Source organism: Lagenorhynchus albirostris, chromosome 6 (genome assembly GCF_949774975.1).
Source record: "Lagenorhynchus albirostris chromosome 6, mLagAlb1.1, whole genome shotgun sequence".
NCBI lineage: Eukaryota > Metazoa > Chordata > Mammalia > Artiodactyla > Delphinidae > Lagenorhynchus > Lagenorhynchus albirostris.
Window position 1 is genome coordinate 103,971,638 of NC_083100.1, and position 22,532 is coordinate 103,994,169.

The 22,532-nt window shown below is 46.4% G+C and overlaps 1 protein-coding gene and 1 pseudogene across 1 annotated transcript in view; one reads left to right on the plus strand and one right to left on the minus strand.

The window, feature by feature from the left end:
• The window catches only part of LOC132521924 (large ribosomal subunit protein P1-like), a 97,238-nt pseudogene extending 87,154 nt beyond the window's left edge, over window positions 1-10,084 (plus strand).
• The window catches only part of GPR39 (G protein-coupled receptor 39), a 233,271-nt gene that overhangs the window by 102,229 nt on the left and 108,510 nt on the right, over window positions 1-22,532 (minus strand). The window lies entirely within an intron of this gene.

The following is a 22,532-nucleotide window of genomic DNA, read 5'->3' on the forward strand; positions in this document are numbered from 1 at the left end:
GCTGCCTTGCTAATATGCCATGAAGTTGGTGTGCTCAGCTTGGAACACTCGTCCCTCATGCTTTCTAGGCAATTCCCCTCCTCTGTTAAGACTGTGTGTCACTCTTACCTTCTCTCTGACTTTTCCAAGGCCCTGCTGGGAAGAGCTATGTGCCGCCTCAAATGTGATTCCAGACGTCATCTGAGGGCCGCCATGTTGCTTTCCCTTATCCTCAGCGCCCAGCACGGTGCCTGGTACAAAGCCAGTGCTCTGTAAGGTGCCTGAGTATTCACTGAATGGAACCCAGGGCCCAGTTCTCAGCTCCATGTCCCAACCCACGCCCCTGACCATCTTCTGCACGTGGAAAGTCATGCCTTTTTTACAAAAAAAATAGTGCTATAAATTAAGCCCCAAATTCCTCACCTTGCATTTGCCTGATATGACCCCAAACCCTGGGAAAGCACTGGGCTTGTTGTTTTCTATAAAAATTTAAAAAGCCATATCTCACTTTTTCAAATTACATGTCACATAAAGCTCAGGTCTCAGGTCTCAACCTTGGGCAGGCTCTTTTCCCAAGTGGCTATAAAGAAATGCAGTATTTCAAAACATCAGTTCACCTGTTAGTTCATGTTCCAAGTGTGGAAACCCTCTCTACTTATTTCTGAGTAGGAAACCTATTTTCTAATAAAGCAAGGAAAGTCAACTAAATTACAGACATGTATGGCCTTTCAATCCACTCTGTATGTTCCTGGGTATGAAAATGAGGTCTTTTTTTAATCCCTATTTTCTATCCCTTTTTTCCATTTTTATGCCCTGTTTTCTATCCCTTTTGGAGCTTGACATATAGTTGGTGGTTAACAAATGTGCTTCTGATCAACTGAAGAGGAACTATTTCCCTACTTTAACAACTAAGTTTGACCAAGAAATATACTGATTGTGGGGCAACTTGCTGAGTCGCCTGCTAAATGTTTATTTCCTCCTTCTAGGTCTGCCCCGACCTTTCAGAGTTATCCTTTCCAAACCTGGGATTTATGGCTGATCATTATTGCTTAATACCTGCTGTACAATTAAAATAACCTGGGAACCCAGGAGCCTTGGGAGGCAGAGAGAAAACAGAGAAATCCACCCCAATACAATCTCAAACCCATCGCCTTATTAATCACGTTAGGCCCCGAAGAAATAAATTTTTCGGCCCTTAAACATTCCCAGAAATGCTAACATTCAGGATGCTTCCCTCCCCACCCCCATCGCATTTGGACCTGCCAGTCATACTCTGTGTAGGAAAGGATTTTGATTTGTGTCAGTAATGTTGCCTTAGAAATTGCAAACATTTAGAAATGCACAGAAAAAAAATTGGAATTTAAGAGATTCAGAGTCAGTCTACAAGAGACCCACTTCAGACCTAGGGACACATACAGACTGAAAGTGAGGGGATGGAAAAGGATATTCCAGGCACATGGAAATCACAAGAAAGCCAGCGTAGCAATACTCCTATCAAACAAAACAGACTTTAAAATAAAGAATGTTACAAGAGACAAGGAAGGACACTACATAACGATCAAGGGATCAATCCAAGAAAAAGATACAACCATTATAAATATACATACACCACACATAGGAGCACCTCAATACATAAGGCAACTGTTAACAGCTATAAAAGAGGAAATCGACAGTAACACAATAATAGTGGGGGACTTTAACACCTCACTTACACCAATGGACAGATCATCCAGACAGAAAATTAATAAGGAAATCCAAGCTTTAAATGACACAACAGACCAGATAGATTTAATTGATATTTATAGGACATTCCATCCAAAAATAGCAGATTACACTTTCTTCTCAAGTGCACATGGAACATTCTCCAAGCTAGATCACATCTTAGATCAAAAATAAAGGCCTCAGTAAATTTAAGAAAATTGAGATCATATCAAGCATCTTTTCTGACCACAACACTATGAGATTAGAAATGAATTACAGGGAAAAAAACGTAAAAAACACAAACACATGGAGGCGAAACAATACATTACTAAATAACCAAGAGATCACTGAAGAAGTCAGAGGAAATCAAAAAATACCTGCAGACAAATGACAATGAAAACACAACAAGATGAAAAGACAGCCCTCAGAATGAGAGAAAATATTTGCAAACAAATCAACAGACAAAGGATTAATCTCCAAACAGCTCATGCAGCTCAATATTAAAAAAACAAACAACCCAATCAAAAAATGGGCAGAAGGCCTAAACAGACATTTCTCCAAAGAAGACATACAGATGGTCAAGAAGCACATGAAAAGCTGCTCAACATCACTAATTATTAGAGAAATGCAAGTCAAAACTACAATGAGGTATCACCTCACACCAGTTAGAACGGGCATCATCAGAAAATCTACAAACAACAAATGCTGGAAAGGGTGTGGAGAAAAGGGAAGGAACCCTCTTGCACTGTTGGTGGGAATGTAAATTGATACAGCCACTATGCAGAACAGTATGGAGGTTCCTTAAAAAACAAAAAATAGAACTACCATAGAACCCAGCAATCCCACTACTGGGCATATACCCAGAGAAAACCATAGTTCAAAAAGACACATGCACCCTAATGTTCACTGCAGCACTATTTACAATAGCCAGGTCATGGAAGCAACCTAAATGCCCATTGACAGACGAATGGATAAAGAAAATGTGGTACATATATACAATGGAATATTACTCAACCATAAAAGGGAACGGTACTGGGTCATTTGTAGACATGGATGGATCTAGAGACTGTCATACAGAGTGAAGTAAGTCAGAAAGGGAAAAACGAATATCGTATATTAACGCATATATGTGGAATCTACAAAAATGGCACAGAGGAACCGGTTTGCAAGGCAGAAATAGAGGCACAGATGTGGAGAACAAGCGTATGGACACCAAGGGGGGAAAGTGGTGGTGGTGGTGGTGGTGGTGGTGGGATGCATTGGGAGACTGGGATTGACATATATACATTAATATGTATAAAATAGCTAACTAATAAGAACCTGCTGTATAAAAAAAATAAAATTCAAAAAAAAGAGCAATTCAGAGTCATGGGACCTTTGGTACATCTGGAACAGGTATGTGGATTCCTTCAAATAAGGCAGTGGGGGGATTAACATGTGTCCACTCCCCACGAGGCTCCATCCTAGCACTTTTCATAGATTATCTCATTTCATCTTCACAAAAGACCTGCCAAGTGGCTATTGTCAGTCTCATTTTACAGACCAGGTAACTGAGGCTCAGAGAGGCTAAGAACGTCACCCAGAATAAGACAGCTACTAAGGCTACTCAGGATGGCATTCCCACAGGGGTCATGGTCTTCCCACCTCGAAAGCTATGCCTATTTTTAATTGCACTAAATTGGCATGAATCCTATTTTCTTAGACTCTGTCCTTTATATAACAGAAAAGAAGCATTATGGGATACCCCCAAAGGACTTCCTACCGAAACATCGTATTCCACTTATCTCTCATGGTAACTGAAATTCCCAAATGACTCACTCTTTGGGATTAGGGCCACTGAAGCTCTCTGTTAGGATGACAATGTTTGCTACAACGAAGAGAGTTCCAAATTAGAAGTCATGAAATGTTTATTAAGTGTGTGTTTACCCAAGGCACCATCGTAGATGTTGTGACAAACACACAAAACAATTCTGTACCCTCAAGAAGGTTACAAGCTCAATAGCAATTTCAGATCCAAGCAACAGTTCAAAGTGGTAAACAGTTGTCACCAGCCCCCTACAAGGTGAAGTGTCAAATAAATTTTCTACGCAGATGTCTATAGGCCCTCAGATATTATACCCTTAACAGAGATCCTGGCCGCTCAAAAGATGAATTCCACTGAAGTAGCTCCTGTCACCCACCCCGAGGAAATGAGTCTTGGGAGGCCAGAAAGGGCTTTGATGCGGAGGACCCTCTGTGAGGTTGAACCTGATTAGAACAGAAGGCCTGGAGTAGTCATTAGAATGGACTGTACAAGGTGGGGGCAGTATGTGAAGGGGGAGAATTTGAAAAGTCCCATTTTGCATCTACCTTTGCCACACAGAGCTGTCTGCGCTATTATATCCTGTCACTCTAGCTGCCTCAAAAAAATCTCACGCTAGGTAGGAAGAACATCGAGCCTGGCGTTTGACAGTTGTTAGCGTACAAAGGACTGGCTATCTGAATCCCCGGGCCATCCCCAGCCCCACCTGGACCACAGTCTTCTCAGAAACACACATGATGAGGAAAGACCTTGCTTAGAGCCAGTGGTGTGCTGGAGCTGGTGTGTTCCAACTAGAGAGAGTTAGCTGTGAAACATTCAGCGATCGTGATAACCAGCCATGGTGGGAGCATTTACACTATGGGAATTGGCAAGTCACACCTCAAAGCTGTGTCTTTTTTGTGGAGAGTTTGCCAGCTCACCACTGCTTAGAGCTGTTCATATACTGCCCTCTCTCTGATTTGTACATGTACATGAACTCTGTATCATTCGGCGAGCCTCAAGTTAAGATGATACGCATAATGAATTTCACCATTTGGTATTTAGCTCTAAGAGACCAAGGATGTATTTGCTTTGAAGAAGGTTTTCTTAAACAGCCACTAGCATCTCTAAACAAATTAGATGAGCGATGATCAAAGTGTGGCCCCGGAACAGGAGTATCACAACCACCTGTGAACTCCCGCCGCATCCCAGATCTACTGAAGAGGGAACTTTAGGGATGCCCCAGCAACTTGTGTTTTAATAAGCCCTCCAGGTGATTGTAACACACACTCAAGTTTGAGACACCAAACTAGAGTACCCTCTCCCCCAATAGTAAAACCAATCTTTGGCTTTTACCATTTATACATTGTATGCACAATGTACACGCTCACACCATGTAAAAAATTATCAGGTACTATATGCTCTCTAGAATATCTGTGTTGCAGTCAACCTTCAAGATGGCCTCCAGGGTACCTCCCGGTGTAAGTGGTACCTCCACTTATTTTGTCCCCTCCCATAGTGGATCATCAGGGGTCTGTGTGTGACCAGCAGAGTGCTCAGAAATTCTCATGTGTGACTTCAGAAACTAGGTCATTAAAGGTGTAGCTTTCATCGTGTTCTCTTGGTTACTTGCTCTGGGGGGATCCAGCCACCATGCTCTGAGGACAGAAGCCCATAAGTATAGAACTGGGATACCAAGAGCCGGCACCAATGCCAGCCATGTGAGTGATCCCCCCAGAAGTGGACCATCCAGCCCCAGCCAAGTTTTCAGATGACCGTAGTCCCAGCTGACACAGGACTGCAATCTCACAAGACACCTGGGCCAAAACCACCCAACCAAGCAGTCCCTCCTGAATTCCTGACCCATAGAAACTGTGAGAGGCACAGCACTAAGTTTTGGGGTAATTTGTTACACAGCACTAGATAACCGATACACACTGTACTAAAAGTGCTTAAGGGCAGCCACATGGGGAAGGTTTCAATGGTACAAAGTTGTATGAAGCAAGGTCTTTTCCAAAAAGAAGCTCTCTACTTATGTGGGAGATGAGATACATAAGCACTAAAAATAACTGTGTTTTTATTATTATTAAGAGATCACAAGTCTAGAGGGAGAAAATGCACATGCAAATCCTTTGAAAAATGAGTTATGCTGCAAAGTCAAGTTTTCCGGCCCCCTTTAAACCCCAGGACAGCATTCTAATCTGTCCCCTTTCTTAATCTACTGTATTCTTCCTCAGCTTTTTAAGCAGAGTGAATACAAAGTAATTGCTGTTGATGAGGTAAGGGGTTGTTGTGAACCAGTTATACAGGGCACAAAAGATGTCATTCAGTTGTCAGTACAGACAACCCGGGACCCAGGGCTGCATGTCAGTGACTGCCTTCAGCATGCTAGGAGGCTAACAGACAAGACCATTTTCTGGCTTCTAGAAGTCTTTGTAAATCCCCTCATTCATTCATTCACCACAAACTCGTGACTCGTCACATCTTCCTAATGAGAAAACTGCAGCTTGGAGCAGATAAGCGGGGTCACCTAACTAGTAAGTGACAGAGCCGTGAACTATCTGACTCTGAGCCCAAGCATGTGGCCTTCAAAGAACTCTCACTGGCTTCAGAAAGGTCTTTGGTGTCAGCTTGTGTAACACAGTATTTTGAGGCAACACAGGTTCATTGTATAAAATCCCAAAGGTATAAAACTCAGGGTTGGGAGACTGGGATTGACATATACACACTACTATATGTAATTCCTGATATCACTGAGCTGCTGAATCAAAGCCAAAGCTTCCTACATCCAGACTTCGTGTTATGTCAGAAAAAATGAACCTAAATTCATTCAAGCAATCGTGGTTAGGTTTTTTGTTTCATGCACCCAAAAGCATTCCTAAATAATACTGATGGCAATAGACTACAACCACCAAACTTATAATAACAGGACATGCAGTCGGTGCTCTTCCTCTACATAAAATAGAAGGAACTGCTACAGTAGGTCATTGAATGCTTCCATAAAGCCACCTTCCTAAAATTGCACTTGATAACATCTAGGATAAATGCTGGAAAAGTTCACCAAAACAATCCAGCTTAATCAGCATTATAAAAATATTCTGGATGGAAATGCAGCTTGGTATAATAATGGAACGACCACTACATTAATCAGAAACCATCAACTGAAGCTCTTAGTACTACTAATGCTATCTTAAGTAAGTCACTACTCTTCTCCTCATTTTTCATCTATACAATGAAGAAGTTAAACTGGGTAACCCTGGGGTCCCCTTCAGATTTGATATCCTGTGTAAATTGTGAACTGAAATTAATTATCTTTAAAAAGTCACATGGGCTTCCCTGGTGGCGCAGTGGTTGAGAGTCCGCCTGCCGATGCAAGGGATACGGGTTCGTGCCCCGGTCTGGGAAGATCCCACATGCCGCGGAGCGGCTAGGCCCATTGAGCCATGGCCACTGAGCCTGCGCGACCGGAGCCTGTGCTCTGCAGCGGGAGGGGCCCCAGCAGTGAGAGGCCCGCGTACTGCAAAAAAAAAAAAAAGGTCACAAACTTCTTCTGTGGCCTCCCCATTTGCTGGCTGCTTTCCAGCTGCAATAGCTGACCTTCTAATGCCTTGCATCAGTCTGAAAGGACAAATACACCTGCATTTGTCATAAATACATCCAGTCTTTTCAAAGCACTTTGGAACAAAGGTAGAGGCAGTTCATACCATGCAAACCACAGATGCAACACAAAGTCAAAATGTTTTTCTTCCAGAAGGAAGGTGCCTCCCGGGGTACAGTGCTGTTTGTCAGTATCCAAAGACTGAGGTCTGCCATCTTCCAAAATGGCTGGACCATGGATGAACTGATTGAACTTTTCCCTATCTTCACCCATTGCATGTTAGCTAGTTATCCATTTTCTTGTTTTCAAAATTAGCAGGATCTTTTTGTGCTTTTGCCCCTGATCTTTCACTAAGGTAAGACTAAACTCTCTACAATAGATGGCTCTCTCAGTACTTCACCCCGTTATGCTGCTCGCATATTCATTATTGTCCAAGCTACAGTGTTATTTTTCCATGATTTAGCTTGTTTTGTGCTGTGTGGTGAATTGTGAACGAGGCAACCAGGCTGAATAATTTGATGGGCTTTCAGGAGGATACCCTGATGTCTTTTTATCTCCCTCACCAACTCACACAGACCCATTCACATGCACAAGGCCTGGCAAAACCCCAGTGCAGAGTTGCAGGCATTGTGGACAGGTGTAGTTTGAGGGCTGGGGAACCAGAGAGCAAAAGGGTACCTCCTGATCTCAGGAGCCTACGGTCAAGCGTCTACAGATACGTGCAGTGAACACTGTATAGGGTTATAAGGCAGCGTAGCAGTATGTGCATGGCACCGTAAGCCCTCAGGAGGGCTACTTAACTGAACGCAGTGTGGGAGGGGAGATTCAGGGCAGCCCTCCCCCTCACAGAAGCCCACATGTGGTGAGTTTGGATAGGACAGGCTGGCGGGTGTGCTCAAAGAGGGACGGCTGCTGATTTTTCTAACCCCTTCCCCACCCCTGCCCCTCTTCTCTCTGTTCTCTCCACTTTCCTACCTGCTCTCACTTCCTCAACAGTCTTGGCTTGTGTGGGGAAAGCTGGCATTCTGTAGATGCCACCAGCCAAACAGGCGGCCCTGCTCCCACCAGGCTATCTGACGCCACACCACCTGGGGCCCACCTCGAACCTTCTCGAACCAGGTGCTTGGTGAAGGAGCCCAGAGGCATCTTCTTACAGCCAAAAGGATTGGTGTTTATAAAATCTGTTTGGGGATTGTTTTACAACACTGTGGAAGCTGGAAATATGGGATCCAAACAACCCAGGCCTCACAGTGCCTTGGCAGTTTGCAAATGAACAGAGTGATGGAGGAATATTGTGGAACTTTCCAGAAGGGCTGGGAAGAGGCTTGGAGTCAAGGAAGGGCAAGGACAGAGACTGTGGCCAGGAGGCGTGGGGCTGGTGGGAGCCCATCAGGGAACTCTCACCTTGTCCTTGACGCTAGTTAGTAGCCCTTTAGAGCCATGGGTCTCTCCCGCAGGAACAAGGAAAACGGGGGACCACGGATAAAAACCTTCCAAATGATTAAGGGCTGGTAAATAAGGAAAAGAGGAGAAAGGGAAGCCGAGGGCCTGGTGGTGAATGCCAGTCCTCCTGGGATGTGATGCACTCTCAGACGGGGGCCCCCTCCTCTTCAGTGTTCACAGGATAAGACAGAGAGGGTTTCTCTCAGTACCGGGACTCTCGAGAAGACTTCCTGATGGTGAGTGCGGTTAATGGTCAGATTCTGGGGAGGTAATGTCTCCCCCTCTCTGAAGGACTTTGAAAGAAAGACCCTAACCCTACCCCTAACCTGGATGGTTTGCAGTGGTCCAGCTCAGAGGGAAGGCAGCTAAATGGATGTTTGGGTCCCTTCCAGTCTTCAGATGCTCTGTTTCTACCACGTGGTGTCTGTCTGGAAGAAGCTGTATGGCCTCTAATTCCATCATAAAACCAAGGGCATGTTAAATATCTGTTCACTGTAAAACTCCAACCACTCTACTGATACAAACAATGTCCACCTGCCTTCCCTTTTAAACTTAGAAACCAGAATTCTAATTTATTAAAGACTGGGATATAAATCAAGCAGGATAACTCATTTGGGTCATTTAATATTAGACAATCCCCCCCCTCCCCGCCGACCCCCTTAGGAAGTATACTGACCAACTTGCTTTATTTTTTAACTTGTAAAAATATTTTCTACCATAAACATTTTCAAACATATGGAAACACAGAGGCGACAGCATAACAACCCCCGTATACTCATCACCCTGATTCAAAATTAACAGGTCTAACAAAATTAGCAATCATTGCTTCCTAGTCAATGTCATCACTTGGCCAGCTCACAGTCAGCTTGCTGAAATCAGCCTCCAGACAAGGACCCGCATTATATTCGAGTACATGTGGTGGTTATGTCTCTGAGGTCTTACGCCTTTACTGTTGCGGTGACGTGTAGAATGCCTTACATTCTGAATTTGTCAGCTTGTCTCTTCGTGGTGTCATCTTATTTGTTCCTCTGTTCCCTGTATTTCTAGTAAATGCAGCTTGACTAAATTCAGGTTCAACTTTATTTTGTCAAGAATATTCCTGTCCCTTGCCCCAGCTGCGGCTACGGGGCTCGGTCCTTCCAAGGAAGCTAAGGCCGTGGTGGGGTGAGGCCCTCGCTTCATCCAGCGACTAGCACCGTGCCCAGCGGCCCCTGCTTAGCACTCACCCGCCTCCATCTCGGAGCTGGCCTGCATCTACTCGGCCCTCACCCTGCACGACGATGAGGTGATGGTCACGGAGGATAAAATCAGTGCCCTCCTTAAAGCAGCCGGTGCAAACGTTGAACCTTTCTGGCCAGGCTATTTGCAAAGGCTTTGGCCAATGTCAACATCGGAAGCCTCCTCTGCAACATGGGGGCAGGTGGAGCTGCCCCAGCAGGAGGTCCTGCCCAGCAGCTGATGCTGCCCCAGCAGGAGGTCCTGCCCCTTCTCCCACTGCTGCCCCAGCTGAGGAGAAGAAAGTAGAAGCAAACAAAGAAGAATTTGAAGAGTAGGATGATGACGCGGGCTTTGGTCTTTTTTGACTAAACCTCTCTGGTAACATGTTGAATGAAAAGCTGAGGTCTTTGCTGGAAAAAAAAAAAAATTCCTTAGGTGGTATTGAGTGGTTTGTATTTTAGGGGTCCACGATGACTGGTATTTCCTCTCTCAGTGGCTCTATCATTAATGAGTGAGTTCGGGATGTGACAGCCTGACCCCTCCCATGTAAACATCCTCATCAACCTCTGACTCATGGTTTCGTCCACTGATGATCATTGCCTGAACCAATTACTTCACCAGGGATTGAAAAATGGGGATTTTCTATCGTTTTCTTGATATTTCTTTTCACCTTGCCTCCTTACATATTTTAGGTTCAATGAAGAAGAAACGATACAAAAATATGCATCCGTGGATGTGGACCCTGATACAGGAATGAAGAAACACCTCTCCACTGAAACTAGAGATCTTGATTTGGAAGACAGTGTTAGGAACAAAGGTAGAGACGAAAAGTCTGAAATGGGAAACAGGAAGAGCGTTCTTAGATTGGCAGCCATGGGTCTTGGGACCAGGCAGGTTTGCACACTCTGGGCAACCATCATCTTAGGTATAAACTAAGCCCAGAGAAGCATCTGGCCCTATGGGAGCTGAAAATAGAACATACAGAATCAAGAATGGAAAAATAAGAGGGAAAGAAGGAGGCATTTCACTTCTGAGTGAAGTTTGGAGACCCCAGGGCATCACTGCAGCAATAGAATTCAAATCCACATGCTTCTGACAGCCCCACTGGGCAACAGGCATGGGTGAGACTCTAGTAATGGAGGCCTGAATGACCTCCCTGACTCCACTCGCTGGGGGCAGTGATGCCACTGCCGGCATCTGCAAGCAGCCCTCACATAGGCTGGCAGGGAAGCCCAGTGGGGACACCACCTGCCATCAATGTGCATGGGGAGGGGCTGATGCTCAGAGCACGAGCCTGGTGCGTACCTGCTGCAGCCTCCCTCCTCCGCCTCTCTGCTTCTGGAACGCCACCTTCTCTATTTCCCCTTCCAGGGAAACACGATCAACCTCACTTGTTCTGTTCCCTACACAAGCCCACCTAGAGAGCAAATTGATACCATGCTTGCTTACACAGTCATCACCCTCTTAGCAGCTGCTTCTGGAGGACCAGAAGGATGGTATGGATAAGTTGTTCCAGCTGCCACTGTGCAGTAATTAGAATTTCCTGCTTATAAAATGTAATTCTGATCACACGACCAACTCCGAGTCAGGAAGGAAGAAAAGGCGGGAGAGGGGCAACCTCTAAAGGAAGCAGCAATGCTCTGCAGGGGCCTCCCTGTTCAGCTCAGGAGGTTAAAAGGCAAGGACAAAGGATGGAAAGAGAGACACGCAAGTCAGGACGAATTTTTAAAATATGTGCAGGTCGTGTAGGAATTGTCGCATCCAGAGAAAGACCCCCAATTCACAGAGGTTTATGAGTGATAAAGAAGACAACAGAAGAAGGTTTGTTTGTTTTTTTTTTTGGCTGTACTCGGGCCTCTCACTGTTGTGGCCTCTCCCGTTGCGGAGCACAGGCTCCAGACGCGCAGGCTCAGCGGCCATGGCTCATGGGCCCAGCCGCTCCGCGGCATGTGGGATCTTCCCGGACCAGGGCACGAACCCGTGTCCCCTGCATCGGCAGGTGGACTCTCAACCACTGCGCCACCAGGGAAGCCCCAGAAGAAGGTTTTTAAATGATATCTGGAGCAAACAGAACAAAGGGAGAGACTCACTGATTGGACGAAGCGTCACAAAATTAATAGGTAACACAAAACAGAGTGTTAAAATTCCAACTGGGCTTTTATCTCTCCTAGCAATGAGCCTGCAAATTGGACAGTGTAAAGCTAGTGTCCCAGAAGAAACTGAAGTCCTCATCAAGCCAGGAGATAGTAGGAAACCATCAATCTATGGCAATGAGATAGGGTGTCGGATCAGCAAAATTACATTTGGGATGTGGAGGAATGTTCCAGAAAAACTTCAGAGACTCTCTTAGTAGCTCCCCCGGGCTCTTGGAGAAGCCAGGAGACAGGAGTTGAGCAAATACCCTAGTTCCAGAAATAGGGGAGGGCTGATTTCCAGAAACTTAGGCAGTTCATCTTGACCTAAGTCCTCCTGAAAAATGTAAAATGGACCGTTAAACAGGTTGTTTGTGAGCATCACAAAAAGACACAACCTGATCTCTTGACATCAATGTGAATTAGCTAAAAAGAAGTCATGTTCTGGACCATCTGTTAATGAGATCCTCAGGGCCAGTACCTTAGAAAGTCACTGTGAAGCTCTTAATTGAGGAAACTGTCCACAGTTAGAGTGAGATGATGAAACCTCCAGGTGAGGATTTGGTCTTGTTGCTTTTCAGTTATGTTAAATAGTAACATAGACAATGGGACTCTTAAGGAAACCTCCTTCTATGCATGGGAGGGCAAAGCCTGGTAGACACACAGTCTTAATGAACAGAGCAAACCTCCACTGAATGACTACCCTGTACAGGTTCCAGATGTGACATGCTCTGGGCACCAAAGATGAAGACCTTGTCCTGAATCAAAGATCTCACTGTCTGATACTACAAAGCTACAGTAATCAAAACTGCATGGTAGGCGGAGATCATCTCAGTGCTTTGTGACCACCTAGAGGGGTAGGATAGGGAGGGTGGGAGGGAGATGGCAAGAGGAAGCGGATAGGGGGATATATGTATATGTATAGCTGATTCACTTTGTTGTAAAGTGGAAACTAACACACCATTGTAAAGCAATTATACTCCAATAAAGATGTTAAAAATAAATACTTAAAAAAAACAAAACAGCATGGTAATGGCACAAAAACAGACATACGGATCAATGGAACAGAATAGAGAGCCCAGAAATAAACCTACACACACTTACAGTCAATTAACCTTCAACAAAGGAAGCAAGAATATACAATGGAAAAAAGACAGTCTCTCCAGCAAATGGTGTTGGGAAAGTTGGGCAGCTGCATGTAAATCAATGAAGTTAGAACACACCCTCACACCATACACAAAAATACTCAAAATGGCTTAAAGACTTAAATGTAAGGCATGATACCATAAAAATCCTAGAAGAGAAAACAGGTAAAACATTCTCTGACAAAACTTGTACCGATGTTTTCTTACGTCAGTCTCCCAAGGCAATAGAAATAAAAGCAAAAATAAACAAATGGGACCTAATCAAACCGAACAAGCTTTTGTACAGCAAAGGAAACCATAAACAAAACCAAAAGACAACCTACAGACTGGGAGAAAATATTTGCAAATGATACGACCGACAAGGGCTTAATTTCCAAAATATACAAACAGCTCATACAACTCAACAACAACAAAAAAACAACTGAATCAAAAACTGGGCAGAAGACCTAAACAGACATTTCTCCGAAGAAGACATACAGAGGACCGATAGGCACATGAAAAGATGCTCAACATCGCTAATTATTAGAGAAATGCAAGTCAAAACTACAATGAGGTAACACCTCACACCGGTCAGAATGGGCATCATTAAAAAGTCTACAGGCTTCCCTGGTGGCGCAGTGGTTGGGAGTCCGCCTGCCAATGCAGGGGACGCGGGTTCGTGCCCTGGTCCGGGAAGATCCCGCATGCCGCGGAGTGGCTGGGCCCGTGAGCCATGGCCACTGAGCCTGCGCATCCGGAGCCTGTGCTCCGCAACGGGAGAGGCCACAACAGTGAGAGGCCCGCGTACCGCCAAAAAAAAAAAAAAAAAGTCTACAAATAACAAATGCTGGAGAGGGTGTGGAGAAAAGGGAACCCTCTTGCACTTTTGGTGGGAATATAAGCTGGCGCAGCCACTATAGAAAACAGCATGGAGGTTCCTCAAAAAACTAAAATACAGTTTCCATATGATCCAGCAATCCCACTCCTAGACATATATCCAAACAAAACTCTAATTCAAAAAGATACTTGCACCCCTATGTTCACAGCAGCACTACTGACAATAGCCAAGACAGAGCACCCTAGTCTGGGGGATCAGAGAAAGCTTCCCTGAGTAATGTGTGTTGAGAAATGACAAGGTATAGGCAGGTGGGGACTTTGAAAGACACGTAGGCATGGGAATTAGGCTGCATAATGATAGCAGTAGTAGCAACGACAATAACAACAAAATCCAGAAGTCGCTGCTATGCCGTGGGGACTGACTCTATGCTCTGCTAAACACTGCATACCTCTATTTGGTCCTCACGCTCTCTATTTTGCAATCGAGGAAACTGAGACTCAGCAAGGTTGAGTAATATATGCAAGGTCACACAGCTGCTAAATTGAGGAGCTGACACGTAGCAAGACAGTGTAAGAAGACAGAAAACTTACATTTGCTGGCTTAGCAGAATTAAATGCCTTTCACTTGACTATTTTCTAAACAACACACTTACAAGCACATATTTATTCGCTAAGTCTATCCATTAAACATCTAATCCAGGGCACTCTTCTGAGCTCAGAGAAGATGGTCTAACTCCCAAGGCAGATGGACCTTTAGCTAAATTTATAGCCAATTAGGGCTGGGATCCAATAGCATTTCTTCCTATGGAAAGCTAGGTACGTGTTCCATCAGAATATTATTTAATGGCAAGACCCCAGGTGGAATGTTCTAGAAGACCTTTAGCCATTGTGCACCGCATGCTATTTAAACTAAAAACGACACTGTGAAAAACTGCACTTCAGTACAAGCCACAGAGAACACGCCCAAGAGAATTGGCCGCCCGAAAAGAAGGCATGATGATTGAAATATTTTCCAGACTATTACATCCTGGAAGGGTTTAAACAGAGAGAAGAAAGACAGGGAAGGGAAGGAGGATGATTTAGGGTTTCATTTAAGAACAACAGGATTAAATTAACCTTGGGCGGGGGGGGGGGGGGGGGGTGCGGTAACAGCAGAGGGTGGTGGAGAGAAATACTGTGCAAGATGTGAGAAGCTTCCCAAAGGAGAAGTATGCTGGGCTGCAGAATTTTCCAGCCCAGCAAAACAGGCAAAGCCATCTACAATTAAAGCCATTTACAAGCAAACCTGACCCACTGCTGAGAAAATATAATACAGGCTGAGTCCTAGTTTTAGGAACAGACAAACTACTATCCCTAAATTGGGAAAAACTGACTGTTCCTTGAGATTTGTTTTCTTGCATTTTGTCAGTCTCATTTCCTCAACTTTAAAACAAATAGCGACGGGCAAGTTCCCCAACTTGGTGTACGGGTGTCACCGCGATTATAGTTCTAAGAAAATTCCAACCCAGAGAAGAGGTGAAATAGACATTTTTAAATGTCTGTTAACTGAACTATGATATTAATAAATCCTAGTTTACTGATAATTTTCAGTCAGGCTGCAGAAATTCTAAATTACACAGAGCAGCCAAAAGATGAAAAGAAAAGTTGCAGCATTAAAACCCAGCAGACCTAAACATTTATTGACTTCTCAGCATACTGAGAAAAACAAAGGTTTGCTTGTGGGGGAAAGGGTGGGCGTGACAGGCCCAGCTTTGCCAACTCTGGAAATTATCTATAAACAGCCTCGGCCATCCTCACTGCTGAGCTATTTTCAGAGACAGCACCCAGCTCCTGGTACACACACCAGAAACACTGTTTGTGCATTGCTGCCCCCTGCTGCCCATATGGAGCTCATTTTGTCCAGGGCCCAAGGAAATGCCATTTGCAAATTTCAATTACTTTTCAATTCCCTTCCTCCCATCCCTCACCTGCAAGAGCACTCTCCGGAAGGACTCTGTTAGGAGACAATCCATCTGAGCTAATGGGCAAATGTCCCTTATGGTGCAATTAGTGGGATTCCTCCTACTGTGACCCCCAATGACCCTCCATCAGTGTGGCTCACCGGAGGCAGTGGAAAATCTGAAACACACCGTCTTGCTGCTCCAAGGACCGGTTTATGAAAATATTCCATTGAATTAAAATTAATTCAAGCCCTAGTGGTTTTTCTTCTCAGAGGATCCAGGGTCAGCCAAAATGTCAGCCAGCCCCTCCCTCCCTCCCTTCGTTTGATATTTATATATGATGCCTCCCTCTTAGTGCAGAGGCTGCTGCATCCCTGGAAACCAACCCATCTCAAATACCTCTAAAGATGGAGGTTCTGCCCGAGCTCCAGAGCCCCCTGAGCGGCCAACAGATCAACATGCTAATGTCCACTGAGGCCTACTGGGGCTGGTCTGGGTCTTCATTTTTATAGCCAGGCTCCTGGAAAGCGTCATGCTTTGGAAAGAGTGGAGGGAAGGAAGAAAAGTAATTTCAGTTGGGATGACTACATCTTCATCGTACTGGGTGGAAGGAATCCAAGGGTTGATAAGCTATCTGCCGCTCTCAGCGAACACAGTGGTCAGTTCTCAGCGTCTTGTCCGCGTCAACTGTGCTGGCCAAGCCTCAAGCCTCAGGCCCAGTCTTAACAAAACCCCTTCCAGCAGCCCCTCCCATTGTGTTTGTCCCTCTGGGCTTCTCTGCCCCACCCCCTATGCCCAGTTATGACCCTTGGCCTGTGTGTGCCCTGGGGTGGGAGGCCTCTTGCCATAAAGCAGTGGTTCTCGAAATCCACTGGGAACTTGTCACAGATGCGAACTCCTGGGCCCCAGTCCAGGCCTAATGATTTAGAAACTCTGGGTTGGGGCCCAGCAATCTACATTTCACAAGCCCTCTGGGAGATTCGTTTGTTCACTCAAGTTCGAGGACTGGCTGCCCACATCTTCCATCTTTCTCCACGCACCTACTTCCAACCAAAACTGACTCGTGGCTATGACTTGTTAACGCTGATGGGGGAAAAATGTAAAAAGTCTGACAACCGTTCTTGAGCCCATTACGGACGCTGACGGTCTATTCATCCTCGGAAGCCTCGATGATTGGGAAACCTCTTGGGAGAGCTTCCCGTAATCCTCAAGACGCTGACCAGGAAGACGGATCATTCCCTCTCCCCTGTGTGAACCCTCCGTACTGGTACCTACAGTCATCACAGAGCATCACTGTCCCTTGTCATGCAGAGTGTAGTCCTGGACCAGTCTCACCTGCATCCCCTGGAACCTTATTAGAAATGCAAGATCCCAGGCCTTATCCCAGACCTGCTGATCTGAATCTGCCGTCTTCTTGTTTTACCGGGTGGGGGTGGGGAAACTGAGGCTCAGAAAGGTTAAAGAATTTGCCAAGGTCACATGATAGCCAACTGGTGGATGTGGGATTAGGACCCAAGATGGCCTGTGTGCATCTGGCCCTGTAGATTTTCTTTTCTACCACATTCCCTCTCATTCATTTTGCTGTGCTGTCTTTTCTTCTATCAAATAGTGATAGTAGCAGCCACAGTGAACATTTATGATTTCCTTTGTTCCAGGCACTGTTCTCTCTGGCGCTTTGCACGTATCGTCACACTGGAACTCCCAATCTGCCCCATAAGGAAGATATTCCTATTGCCTCTGCTTTGCCGATGAAGACACCAAAGCCCAGAGTACAGGAAAACAAACAAAAACAAAACCAAAAACCCTGTCCAATCGCTGTGCCTCCTTCACAGATGGCTGTGCGATCAACGAGATTACAAGTTCAAGCCCTCTGCCCACACCCCACCCCAAATCACCCTGCCCACCCCTGCCCAGTCATCTTCAGGGGTTACCCACACACCTGCTCTCTCCCCTCCCACTGGGTTTTCAGTCCACACAACTGGCTCAACTGCATCCTTTTCCTTAGCTTTTCAGTGACGTCGAATGCTGTCACTGATGAAGGAGACAGTGGTGTGGATAAGAGAAAACCATGGAATATCCGAAATGTGTTTTTTCTGCCCTATACATATGGGATATGATTTAAATTTTCCAAAAGGTCTATTCTCCCAAGTCTGGCTCAGGTTCCTTAAAGAAGCAGCCCAGGTTTCCTGAGTTGACCCCAGTTCACAGAGGGAAAGGGGTGTCCAGGAGAGGCTGAGAGGCAGGGCAGCCAGGGCAGGATGGTCACCCCAGAGATGCCACCAAGCAGGTAATCACAGGGCACCCTGAGCGCTGGCTTACCCGCGTGGGAGCGCTGCCAGTTAAAGTGAGCCCCTGGTTTTATAGGGATTCTCTTCTTTTCAAAGGCAGCTCACCTGGAGGAAAGAATCCAGCCTCAACTCAATTTCAGTTTCACACCACACTCCGGAGTGAAAGGACGTGGGACCCTACTCCCCGGTCAACCAGGAAACTGGCAGCTCTCAGCGGGCGTGTCACAGCTTCATAGCGGTGGCCGCGAGACTGCCTTCAATAGCGCACCTGCAGGGATGGGCAGCCCAGGCGGCCAGACCAGGGCTGTTTGAACACAACACGCTGAAATCAAAACGCTCCTTGGGGGGTTTCTCCCCACATGGCAGACGGGGGTCTTCGCAGGAGTCGGCTGGGGACCGTGCGGGAAGGAGGAGAAGCTGAGGAAGCGGTAGGAATCGGGCAGAGGGACCCCTCCCTGCCCCTGTGAGATGGGGATGGCGGGTCTTCTCCGTCCTGACCCCCCTCCTCCCCTTTCTTAATTCTCCAGGGCCTTGGGGCTCATGCTGCCTTCCTGTTCTCACAACAAACTCTCTGGCAGCCCTTGCTATCAGCTTGAGCAGGCCTTAATACTAAATTCTAACTTTCTTATTTTACAGTGGAAGTGAAAGATTTCTGCACGTTAAAGGAATTTTCACCACCTTGAGAATGGGGGTGCAAGGAAGAAGGGTGGGGGATGGTGGTACCGGAAGTGCGAGGGATGGGTGTGGAGAGGATGTAGGTGAGGCGTAGGGATGTGGAATTTCTTGGTCTTCCTAACAACACTTCCTTTTTCTCTGCCCAAATATATGTAAAGAGAGAGAATCTTCTTTGGGCTTTTCTGCACCCCAAGTTTCCTCCATCGTAACTCTTTGGACTGGAATTACAGATTCCTCCACTTAGGCACCTGATCTGCCTGGAAGCCTGTGTCGACTACAGTTTTCCAAAAGTAGGTCCAGTGTCTCCCATCCCACACGCTCCCGCCACAACCCATAAGAAGGGGGTCTCTTTTCCTCCCCCCGTGAATCTGAGCAGCTCCAGTGACCACTTTGATGGACAGAATAAAATGCAAGTAGACGTTCCAGCCAGTCCAGCTAAGTTCACGTGGATCAGCGAGGAACCCCCTAGTCGAGCACCCCCCAGATTCCTGACCCACAAAATTGTGAGCAAAATAAAACGGCTGCCTTAAGCTACTACTTGGGTTTGGGGCAAGCTTATTAAACAGCACTAAGTAATCAGAACAACTCCTCGGTCCCCAAATAGCACGTTATTTGAAAACCCACTATTAGTCAACCCTCTGGGTGGAAGCACAAAGCACCCTGGCTAAAGTGTAAATGGCATCTAGAGAGAGACCACCCAGAGCCTATAGCACCCATTCGTACCTGAGCACCATTAGTTCAGGACTTCAGGACCTAGTAGGACTCAGAGAAAATGGGACATTCTCCCTACACACCACAATATGGGGAGGCAGGGGCGAAAACCCAGAGTGTGTGGGTATTGAGTCGGGGGAGCAGCCTGGGGTACTGACCCTGGAGGCTGGTACAGCCCTCCGATAAGGCCCAGAGCATCTTGCAGACAGCGTGAGCCCCCTTTCTTTTGAGTCTATGCTGTGTTTCTAAGACCAAAAAAAATACATTTCTGCAATGAGTAAAGGATGACTCTGGGCTTCAGCTGCAGGTGGGGCTGGACCCTGTGTGCACTTCAAAGATTCTCACGTGGAGGAAAACCATTTTCCTGGGAGCCTATAGGACTAGGAACTTGCTGGGGGCAGGGTGGACAGGGGCAGGATCCCTCCCGCTGGGGTCTGTACTGGTCCACAAATCTTGGCTAAAACCCTGGGGGCCAAATGTGGTTAGGAATTCAGAATTGCCCAGATTTCAGAAAAGCGATACAGTACCTCTACTGTGCACTACGAAACATCCCCTGCAGATTCCAGGAAAGAATCCTGGAATCACACACACACACGCACACATTTCTACAGCAAAAGGCATGAATTTTTGCAGTTTGATAAATGCCATAAATAGCCTCGTATCAGGTTAGTCCAGGTTTTACTGCCAAATAAGTGATGGTAAATTTCAAGTTTGCAGAACTTTTGGGGTCTGGAATCATGGACCCGTTTGGTTCATATTTGCTCAGGTTTTCTACCAAGGCCACGTGTCAAGATATCATTGAAGAGGTCTTTTCCAAGCCAGATGCTGTGAGATGTTAGATGTCTGCTTTCTTGGAGTGTTTATCTCAGCGGTTCCTGGGGAGCACACCCCCACCCCCATAAACCTGCCATCAGCCCTCCCCATCTGGCTGCCCGTCAGACAATGAATGAACACTTTACACTGAATCCCCATTTTACAGATAAGAACACTGAGTCTGTCAAAGACGCCACATTTAGTTGATGGCCAAGCTGAGCCTTCATCCCTGTGCTCTGAATTAATCCTGTGCTCTAAACACAGGGATTTAGAAGTTAGCTCCAGCTGAGGCAGGGGAGCACGAGCTTCTCCTGTGAATTCCCAGGGGTCCAGTTCGGCTCAAGTGTAGGTTGCATGAAGGTGACTTGCAGAAGCAAATGCCCTAAAGGTGGTCTGAAGGAATGAAGGGAAAGGAGACTTTATCTGTAAATGATTTCGTCATTAAAAAAAAGAAAAGATTTAAAAATGTGATATATTAACGCGTGTCACTTGTGAGTACACACGACACTATTTTCTGTGCTTTCTATAGCTTTAAATTTTATTTTAAAAGAAATCCAATCAGTGGCACTAGATTTTGGAGGCTCTTGTGTTCCAGACTAAAGACTTGGGATTTATTATGTGGGTACCTTGTGAAGGGACCATTTTGATTGGGAGCATGACCCAGTCAAAGCTGTACCTTGGGACAAAGATTCTGACAGCAGCGTCCTGCAGCACCAGACTGGAGGAGAGGGAGTGTGCAGACAGGGAGACCGGCCACAGCATCTACCTACAAGCTTCATCCAACAGAGGAAATGAGAGACACACCCACCGAGAGGAGCTAGCCAACAACGAAGTGCAGGATGGAGCTCGCCCAGCTTCTGGCAGATGGAAGTCAGAGGCAGCAAGATGCGGGGAGGGGCCCTCCCTCTGCAGAGCAATGCCCCACTGCTGGGCTAGAAGGTGGGCACCAGTGTCCTGAGCCTACCCATGAGAATCTAACAGGGACAGGCAGGTGGGTGACCCATGATTAACACATCATGGAAAGCCTCATTCCAGGAGGGATGGATTGATAAGGATAAGAGCAGCCTGAGCTGGACAGTTACCAGGGAAACCTAAGCCGCTCTCGGCACCCTTCTTCACAGGTGTTCTGGCCAGAGCCCAGCTACCCTTACAAACATGGCAGTGTTCTCTACGGAGGTAGTGCTCAAGGTTGAGCAGGCCATCAGAAGCGCCTGGAGGAGACACAGACATAAAGAACAAACGAATAGATACCAAGGGGAAAAGGGGGGTGGGATGAATTGGGAGATTGGGATCGACACATATATGCTATTGATACTATGTATAAAATAGGTAACTAGGGCTTCCCTGGTGGCGCAGTGGTTGAGAGTCCACCTGCCGATGCAGAGGACACGGGTTCGTGCCCCGGTCCGGGAAGATCCCACATGCCATGGAGCGGCTGGGCCCGTGAGCCATGGCCACTGAGCCTGCGCATCCGGAGCCTGTGCTCCTCAACGGGAGAGGCCACACAGTGAGAGGCCTGCGTACCACAAAAAAAAAAAAAAAGGTAACTAAAGAGAATCTACTGTGTAGCACAGGGAACTCTACTCAGTGCTCTGTGGTGACCTGAATGGCAAGGAAATCCAAAACAGAGGGGATGTATGTATACGTATAGCTGATTCACTTTGCTGTACTGTAGAAACTAACACAACATAGTGAAGCAACTATAATCCAATAAAAATTAATTTTAAAACACATCACCTGGAGGGCGGTTTAAGATCCAGGTTAATGGGCTTCACCTCCACAGTTTCTGATGCAGCAGACGGAGTGGGGGGTGTGCAAGGGGCAACCACCTACATTTCTCGGAAGTTCCCAGGTGATGCTGGTGCGGCCTGTCAGAATCACTGTTTGAGAATCACAGCTCTAAAACCTCTAAGCATGGTCTGAACTCCTCCCTCAGGTCACAGGCACTCAACATGCCTCATGTAAGCTTCACAACGCCCATGGCAAGCAGCCCACAATTCATAGAGGAGAAAAGTAAAGATTAAAGGTGCTAAAGAAATTACCTAAGGTTACACACGTAATGGGCAGCAAGAGTAGGACTGGGCTGCTCTTTTATTTATTTATTTTTTTTTGCGGTACGCGGGCCTCTCACTGTCATGGCCTCTCCCGTTGCGGAGCACAGGCTCCGGACGCGCAGGCTCCGCGGCCATGGCTCACGGGCCCAGCCGCTCCGCGGCACGTGGGATCTTCCCAGACCGGGTCACGAACCCGCGTCCCCTGCATCGGCAGGCGGACTCTCAACCACTGCGCCACC